This window comes from Poecilia latipinna, unplaced genomic scaffold, assembly GCF_001443285.1.
Source record: "Poecilia latipinna isolate Pla-1442-1.1 unplaced genomic scaffold, P_latipinna-1.0 Scaffold159, whole genome shotgun sequence".
In the NCBI taxonomy this organism is placed as follows: Eukaryota; Metazoa; Chordata; class Actinopteri; order Cyprinodontiformes; family Poeciliidae; genus Poecilia; species Poecilia latipinna.
The window spans coordinates 197,275-206,280 of record NW_015112775.1 but is presented as its reverse complement, the minus strand read 5'-3'; the positions used below and the strand labels follow the sequence as shown (position 1 = coordinate 206,280).

Below are 9,006 nucleotides of genomic sequence, written 5' to 3'. Positions count from 1 at the left end.
TATATATATATATATATATATATATATATATACTTTTTTGCCCCTTTAAATTTGTATGGTTTGGCCTTAAATATCAGTGACAGCTGTAGCAAATTCTTATTTTTTTTTTTTTATTTGACACATTTGTTGATAAAGAGACGTCGCACTTTCAAGTGCCTTTACCACATAAATTCAAACTTCTGTGAATTTTAATTATTATCAGTCATAATCATGTAATAAACATGTTTATTCGAGAACTTCAGATATTTCACCAGAGAATATTTTTCCACTCTGTCGCTTTGCTAGTTTCACTTAAGGAAACGGAATCTGTGATTGTCCCACTGCCAATATGGTAGTCAAAAATGTCAAAAGTAACTTTTCTGTGGATCGTGGCCATCCGTCCATCGTGGACATGTGGCAGCATGCTTTTTCAGAAACCACAAGCACCACCTGGGCACCATCAGGGCACCGCCACGCCGTCGCTTCTTGTCTGTCACTTGGAATTTCAATATTGCTGCAGAGGGTGGCAGACTTGTTAAGGGTTGGTTACCCGCGAATTGAGCTGTCAAAATTAGCAATCTTTCTGGTTCGTTTAAAAGGCGAAATGGGTCACGCGCTGAGGCAACAGCTAAGACCCAAGAGGGATGGCATAATATCTATCAGCGGGAAATTATTCATTACAGTATGTTATCAAATTAACAAAATATTTTTAGATTTTTCTTTATTACCATTTGAAACTAATTATTTTACATAATTGTGTCATAATACGTGTTGATGCTTCTGTCAATTATCCCTAACCTGACCTGTGGAAGTGATCGCGATAATGACAACTCCATAAATTCACTTTTTTTATGATTAATTGCTGATTTCGCCCGTGTAATGACAGATAGGGAATTGTGTGCGTGTCCGTCTGCGTGGGAGTGTGTGTCTCATAAGTGGTAATGTTAGATTTGTGCACTTGGCAAGCATTTTTTTTCTTTCGCTCCATTTGGTGACAGATTGGGTTTAAATAACATTATATCTTCACAGTTGTGACTCACAAGCCAAGGCGTTACAAAGTCAGGGTGAGGTTTAGCACTTCAGATGAGGACGAAGGAGGACCAGGTCGCCTCACTTTGTCTTTTAGTTTAACACTTTCTGCACAACCTAATCTGAGACTCAAGGGACCGTTTCCTGCCTCAATCAATTCGCTATTTCAGAACAAAACCCATTCTTTTCACATGCTGTCACCTAAAAGCCAAAGTTTGTAGCAATTAGTTGAGCAGATGGATGCAATGAAATGGTTTGAAACTTCTTTGAGCTGCCTGCCTGAAGAGATAGTGCTGCACTTTTTTTTTTCTCCTTTCAAGCAAAAACAGAATTAACTAAAGTGGGCATTTTTCACATAAAATTATAATTTGCAAAAATACAGACAAACAACATAGGTGCCTAGTCATTTTCAGATTGCCTACTTAGAAAAGTCCCACCTTCGCATTGATTACAGCATGTCGCATTGCAGGGTGCTACGCATTGCTCAACGCTTCATAGCCACCATGCTAACATCGGCGCTCTACTTTTTTCAACGAGCCTTAGAATCTGGGAGCCGAGACCATGGCAGGGTGCATTTCCTTTCCGAGCCCCAGGTAACTGGGCATGGAGGGGGATCTTGTTTGATATTGACGCTCCGGGCTCAAAAAATTCAAGTCTTAATCTCACATCGACTCTCTGAACCAGCCTGCTCCACCGTCGGCCGCAGCCCCATCGTCAGCCATGTTTGTTTTTGCTGCTGCTGTACTATCAAAGGCTAACTGCTTTACAGCACCTCCTGGTGCTGCCTGGGAGGAAACTTCTCTGTTTGCTGTAAAGAATCTGGCCTACATATTTTGACGGTAATAGCATCTTATTTACAATGTGTGAATTTTTTATTATCATGTTCTTTCATTATTTAACCAAATACTTTGAAACTGCGGTGATTTTGTTGCATATCTGCCACATTTAGGAACGTTTAAAACGCTAAATAGGGATTTTGGTTCATGGACTCTGAACGTTGTAATCTGGTCGAGACTTTACACACTCCACAGGTAACTCTGCTCACTTTTGCTAAGCCAAAAACTAGAGTTGTGTAGCATAAGAAGGATCAGCTGTTTCTCTCAAGCACAAACTGTCGAGTCCAAGAAAGTTTCAGCAGAGTGTGGCCTTCTGCTGCAAACGTAGCTCAGGCTCAGTCAGCATTGATGCAGTTGTCCTGTCCTGAGCTGTCCGTCCCTAAAATCCGAGTCTCAGTATGAAGGGGGGCACAAAGGACGGATAAGGGCTGTCACTTCTGCTACTACAGAGTGCATGTCAGGAGTGCGTGGAAACTAATACAGACGCATCAATGAGATGTCACAGAAAACAAGCTGCAGGATGTTGGCAGTCAACTTCCTGGTTACATAATGCAGGTCAAGTCTTAATTATGAGAACATCAAGTGTAACTGAGTAAATTTAAAACAAGAAATAATACTACTTGGTAATATAATTGTATTCTAAAGGCTTAAAACTAGATGGATTTATCATTCAAGAAGAAAGAGAAAGTTTCGGATACTCTCAGCATCTTCTAAAGTTTTTTTTCTCCTCCATCAGTTACACAATTTTGACTTCAGACTTCTATCAAAGGCTTTCCAGTCGACATATGCAGCAACATGCAAATGTGTCCTACATCATGTGTTTGTCTCTTGTGCCTATGGCAGCAACCTAGAGGTATGCAAAGCACTGTTAAGGTCAGAAAGCTGAGATGTGCCACATAGTAAATTATCAGATTTACTATAATGCAAGAAGTCCTCTAAATATACCTGAATGTGGGAAAAAGAAACTATCCTCTTTGAGCCACAAAAACACATCGTCCACATTCTTTAAATCTTCACCCAAAATAATATTAATAAATATATCAGAATGACTGAAATGTAACTATGTCAAAGAAAAAGCTTTAAGTCCAAAAAGCAGGATTATCACTCATGTGCCTATAAGGGTGCTTTTATTTGACGGTGTGAAATTGGAGCTCCTTTGAAGAACATCCACAGAACCCCTTTTCCTATTTATTTCTCATCAGCAGTGTGACTCTGACATGTGTCTTTTGTACACTAGAATTATGGCTGGGCTAAATTAAGGTACATACAAAGAGATATGTTACCAGAACTTTTAGGTGAATAACTTTAACTCAACAGAAGGAAAATGAGGTCTGTTATATAAGAGGGTTCCTCACTTTTTTTTTTTTTAATGCATGTCCTTAAAGAGACACTGTGCTGAGATCACAGTCCTTTCCATCACTTTCATCTTCATCATCATCATCATCATAGGTATATGTAGGTTTGTTACTTCAGAAAATCAATAAAATAACTTTTTCAAAGAAAACTAAATTAAGTAGCATACGAAAAAATAAAAGTTTGCGATCGGGAAAAACGTGGCAAATTAAAAACCCGAACCACTAAACGGCTTACCGTATCAAGGTGCCGTGGATTTAATAATTGCTTTTTTTTTTTTTTTTTCTTGCATTGTTTTTTTGATTGAGTTTTTAGAAAATCTAAATTTCGAATATATATAAAGATTATATCGGAAGAAAAAAAAAATTCTTCCGGTAGATTTTTAAAATGCCGATAAATTTAAAACATCTCTTATTAAAAAAAAAAGAATGTACAGCGTCGCTTGTATTTATTATTACTACTGTGAAATTAAAGTAGTGCAAAAATAATTAATTTGTGGTTATTACTGTAATTTAACCGTATTTTTGCCAATTTGAAAATAAAAAAATAAAATGTCATTTCTTTTGAAAATGGCTACGAATAAATGTAAAGCAACAATTGAAAAAAATACATATTTTATGTTCTTTTTTATAAAACATGTAAGAAGCTATATTTTTGTAATAAATAAAAATGAAGGATGTCTAAATTTTATCGTAAAAATTATTCTTTTAAAAATATCCTTGAGCGAGTGAATATGATTTATTAAAAGAATAGCAAAAGGACAATATGTTTCTGATCTAAAATTCAACACAGCACAGCGACTTGTTTGAGAATTATTAAAGTTTTTAGCTTATGTCAGACAAACAGAATAAGCTAAAACAATGAAAAAGTAATTACTTCCTTCGTACTTTTTTGTTAGTTTAGCTGTTTGTTGCAAAAGCCATCTGGTAATGCGTCTCTTTGTATTTCTTTTCCATTGTTTTTAACATTTGCAGAACTTCGTGTGCAGCTTCAAAAGACACGGAAATCCGTCAGAGCGCTCTTTCAAGGTTGTATCTAATTGGCGAGATTCCCTTATTTCAAGTCCTTTTTTTTTGTTTCTTCAAGGGACATTGTCTGGAATAAAAAGCTCTCATCCTAATCAAATAATATGCAATGATAAATAAGAATCCCAGTTTTTGATCAAAGCCTCTGACTCAAATCAAATGTGTTTCTAAGACACTCCAAGTCTCCAAGTGTGAAACTTCTCTTAGTTTCGGAAATGAAAGGCCGCCATCTGTTTTTTGTATGTTTGTCTGTAGAGAGGACATTGAACTGTCAGCAGTGTCCCTCCTACTCATCAGGACTGTTAGATATCCCGACAACACAAATGTTTTATTCCTTAACAATCTTTTGAATTGTATTTACATCAGTAGGTCAACTGTGGTCAAAGTCTTAACAATAAATATTTTCTTTTTGATGAAAATAGAGTTCAGATCAGTTGTTTTATTTAAGCAAATTTAGTATTTAATAAAATGTTTAATGGAAAATTGGATTTGAACATTTACGTAAAAAAGGCGGGTATTTAAAAAGTAAAATTATTCTGTTTTATTCAAAAAAGATAAAATAACACTACATTTTGATGCACATTATTCCATCTTTTTCTTTTTTTTTTTTTTTGCGTTTTTACATTCTCAACTACGTTATTACTGTAAAACATCCGGAATGTATTCACTTCAACGCAACTTAAAAAAACTGATCAGCGGGGAAACTTTGCTGGGGGAAGAAAAAAAAAAACTTACCAATCTTACCCTTTGAATCTCAAAGAAAACTATCTCTTACATGATTTTCCAAAGTTAGTCCATTGCACTGAAAGAAACGAAGGATAAAAAAGAAATTCCAAAGGCTTCCTCGTGTCGAACTTGGAAGGCTTTTAACTGAAAAGACTCAAACAGACTTACGTATGAGGCTGTCACATTTGCTCGTCTCAAAACTTAGAATCTGAGCGGAAAATATTTATGTAGTCACTCTTTTCCGAAAACTAAAGTCATTTGAAGAGTGTGCCGTTATTTTATTTACTCTATTGTTCCCTACATTGTGCAAATTTGTAAACTACGTCATGCTGGGAAAGCTAAATTACGTGAGCGCAGAGTTCTGGCGTAGCCTTGACTTGCAAGGCTCTATGGGTCAGTCACGTTACCGCACACGTGGAATACTGTAGACGACAGTAACAGTTAGCTGCCAACACAAACTGGACAAAATGGGCAAAATTTAACACCTCGGCATGCTTCTTGCTCGAAAGTCATAAAGAGTTAACCTCTCGTTTGATGTTTTTGTGCAGCAGCGTGAGCATCAGCTCCATCTTCCTTCCCCTGTGTTAGCTTAGCAACAGCAGCCATTTTGTCTGCGTTTACATTGCCTGAGACGTCGTTCTCAGGCCATGACGCATTTCTTTGAGATTCTTGTCAGGAGATGGTAGGAGCAATTTCATCTGAAATTTTGCCGGGGCAAAAGCTCTTAATTTGGGCCTTTAAACAACATATCAGGTGCAAAAACGTGGATCATTTCAGGCATGCGCTGTGCATGTCGAAAGCATTGATGCTTTCATTTTCCTGCACAGAAGGTGCCAAATGGTGCTTAGCATTAACCACCTGGCTGTCACACAAAGGCACACACATACAATACATTCATGTGCATTCACATCCTGCATGCGCACACACGTGTGCACTGATATATATAAATGAGATGAAGTTATCCCTTTCTTAGAGGCTGCTTCAACCACCCGCTGTGCTCTCCATCACACTACGTAGACAGCTGACCACAGGATGTACAAACCCAGGAGTCTAGAGGTCACCTTGGCTTGTTTGTTCTACAGGGATGGATCCGCGGCGGCAGAGTGGACCACCACCATCTACAATCATAGCGCTACCAACATGTCAACACTCCAGTTTAACCAGAACTTTAGTCAAGCTTTAAGGGTAAGTAGTGCTAGCTGTGCCTTTTTTTGAAAAAAAAAAAAAAAAGTCAGAGATATCTGCTTACGTTTGTAAAAAGTCTGAAAATCCTTAATCTCATGTTATCAGATTTGCATGCTTCTTCTGAATTTTTTAGAATTATTGACTAGAAATTACTTCAATTATCTGTTTCACAGAACAACTGGTTTACCAAAATTGTATTGTACTTGTTTAAAAAAAAAAAAAAAAACATATTTATAACTAATTGGCGATGAGCAAGTAAATATCAATAAACACAGTTTTACGACTAGAACATGCTCCGCTTGTTTTTTTCAGGTTTCTGGGTCTGTTGTTAAGTTGCAGGCCAAATGACCGGATAGTGCTGAGCTTAGGCCTGACCCTGCTACTGTAATCTATTGCAGATACCTCTGGCACAAATTAAGGCAATACACACAGAGAAACTCACCTCTCCTCTGGAGAAAGACTCCATCATAAAAACACTGGAGACTCGGCTGATTCTTGTAAGGTCCCAGATGTCCTTGTTACTGAGGCAGAGAAGGGGAAAAAACCGTGGGGACTGAGGCCCGGAGACAGGGCTTTCTGTATTTCAAGAGAGCCGGCCTGACTACCCCTGTAAATATAGGAGAGCAAATCCTTTTCAGGTTGAGAGTATGACTCAGGACTGCCACATAAATCAGTGCAGGCCCAGCCCGGCAAAGGCTGGGAACGCCATGGGAGTGGTAGGCGGCTCTACGGTGAGGTTTTTGGGGAAGGATTATGGATTGAGACGTACAGCTGGGAGGCTAAAGTTACACTTTTCATTACCACTTCGAGGGGGTCTTGGCTGCCTGGAAGCCAGTCAAATTTGTGAAGACTGCTTTCTCCCCCTGGATCGGTTGTAATTCTGCAGGCACATTCTTAACCTGAGGATAATTGTTTTTGATATGGCAAGAACAATTTGGCGCAAACGCGTTGGGAAATGCTATTTCTTTCTCTCTTTTTTTGCCAGTGAAAGAATGAAAAAAGAAAAAAAAGAGAAAGGAGAGGGTATTGTGAAAAGTCCTCATTCACCAAAACACCAGAGTAAAGAGAGAGCAGTATGCCCCCTTCTGGCTCTTTTCTTCTCTCCCTCTTTTCTTCTCCTTTTTTCCCTGGCGTCTGGAGATGTGAAGAAACGTCTTTTGATCAGTCCTGACAGAGCCTGGGCCATGTGAAGAGGGTGGCTAGCGGGACTCTGCCAATCCGTGCAAGGCAAAAAATGTTCCTAATAAGAGAGCAATAAACTAACGAGTGCTGGGTGTTTGTCTGATCCACATCCTGGGTAAAGTTTGTGCCAGCACACCCAGTGCCTTCTGACGTGTACTCGACTCTCATCAGTTTCTGGACCATTTGCCAGGTCATTGCATTTCACCTGCTCACTCCCATATGGTCTGACTATTTCTGCAGCAGTCTTAAACTTAGTAGGCACACCAAAATAGAAAATTGGCTTATTCTAGTTCTAAATTTACACTGTGGAATAGGATCACAGCTCCACATTCATGTCACTTTCTGAAAACATGTACAAAGTTTGAAACAGGAAGTGCAGGGTCAGTTCCGAGTGGTTTACACATCAACTCAGGTTTTTCCCAGAGCTCAGTGTGGGTTTGAAGGGGTCATTTATCAAAGAACTCTGAGTTCTTTTCATAGAACAGAACAAGGAGATAGGCCCGTCTCATCTTCTCAATGCAGGTCAAATAAACACATCACCTCCACTGCAGGAGGAGCAGGACAACAGCACCTGCACCAACAGCAGGCGAGTCCAGAGTGCTGCGGGGCGTCGCAGGCACAAACAGGTGCTTGGTTGGTGGAGTTGGGGCTGATCTTCAGCTTGTCTCCGTGAAGGTGCTAAGCGTTGGATGTGTGAGGGCTTGTAAGGTTAGGCTGGCCAGACTTTAATGGTTTGTTGGTGAGGCCGCGACTCAAGCACTGGTAATTAAGGTGGGGAGAGGCGACTCGGCAGTGCCGGGGGAGACCGGCGAGGGGGACTGGCCCACGCCTAGTGGGGAGGAGAGGTCTGCCGCAGGAGGGACCAATCAAGTGTGAAGTCGAGCGCGGACCCTGGGCCTTGGTTCAGTGGGAAAAGCCTTGGCCACTAGTTCAGAGCGCCGCAACTTTCACGGATTAGTAGAGACACTATTCTGAGGGCTGAAAGGGGAACACAGCACGGAGGCGGCATCAATGCATGTGTGCACGCACACAAACACACAGTCTCCCTCTTTCTTTTTACCCTCGCCCTCCTGCACACAAAACCCACCAACAGCTGGGAGGAGGGCTGTAGCAATCGCCACATTACCATGGCAACGGCATATATCACATTTGGGCCAAAATGAAGACACATTGTGCTTCAACCGGATATTTATTCTTCCATTTAATAGAAGTATTCTAATAGTTTTTCTCCATGCCTGTAAAATGGTTCCCCCTGACTGAGTTAATGAGCTGCAATTGAAGGTGCTTAGTGCATCAGACTAGCATTTTGTCATTTTGCAAATTACAGGATAACAACATTGCAAATTTAACTTGTGTAGTTTCATTGCAAAGAACCCCGAGCATCTGCTGTGAAGAGTTGCATGTTTGTTAATTTCCTCCAATTTCCTTGGTCCTGTGCTCAAATCTGTGTATCACATTTGAAAGACGTGGTTCTTTTAAGTGAACTCATTGCTAAAATTAAACTATTTTCACTGTCCTGCGCTTTTGGCAGGTCCAGCTTTGAAGCATAATCACTAAACACTTTTTCTCATTTGGTTTTAAATGTAATTCTTAAAAAGCAGATGAAAGAGCGAATGTTCTTCTGAAAAGGGGCTGTGGTCGTGATTACGTAATGAAAATATTAAATATTTGAAGTTTAAAGGAATCAATTA

General features: G+C 39.7%; 2 long non-coding RNA genes across 4 annotated transcripts in view; one reads left to right on the top strand and one right to left on the bottom strand.

Moving 5' to 3' along the window:
• Window positions 1-7,295, bottom strand: part of LOC106945733 (uncharacterized) — a 41,429-nt gene extending 34,134 nt beyond the window's left edge. The window contains exon 1 of the long non-coding RNA XR_001424626.1: window positions 6,576-7,295. This is a non-coding gene — a long non-coding RNA (uncharacterized LOC106945733). The remainder of the gene's footprint in view (window positions 1-6,575) is intronic.
• Window positions 1,447-9,006, top strand: part of LOC106945734 (uncharacterized) — a 28,530-nt gene continuing 20,970 nt past the window's right edge. For all 3 annotated transcript variants that reach the window (XR_001424627.1, XR_001424628.1, XR_001424629.1), the window contains exons 1-2: window positions 1,447-1,847; window positions 6,031-6,133. This is a non-coding gene — a long non-coding RNA (uncharacterized LOC106945734). The remainder of the gene's footprint in view (window positions 1,848-6,030; window positions 6,134-9,006) is intronic.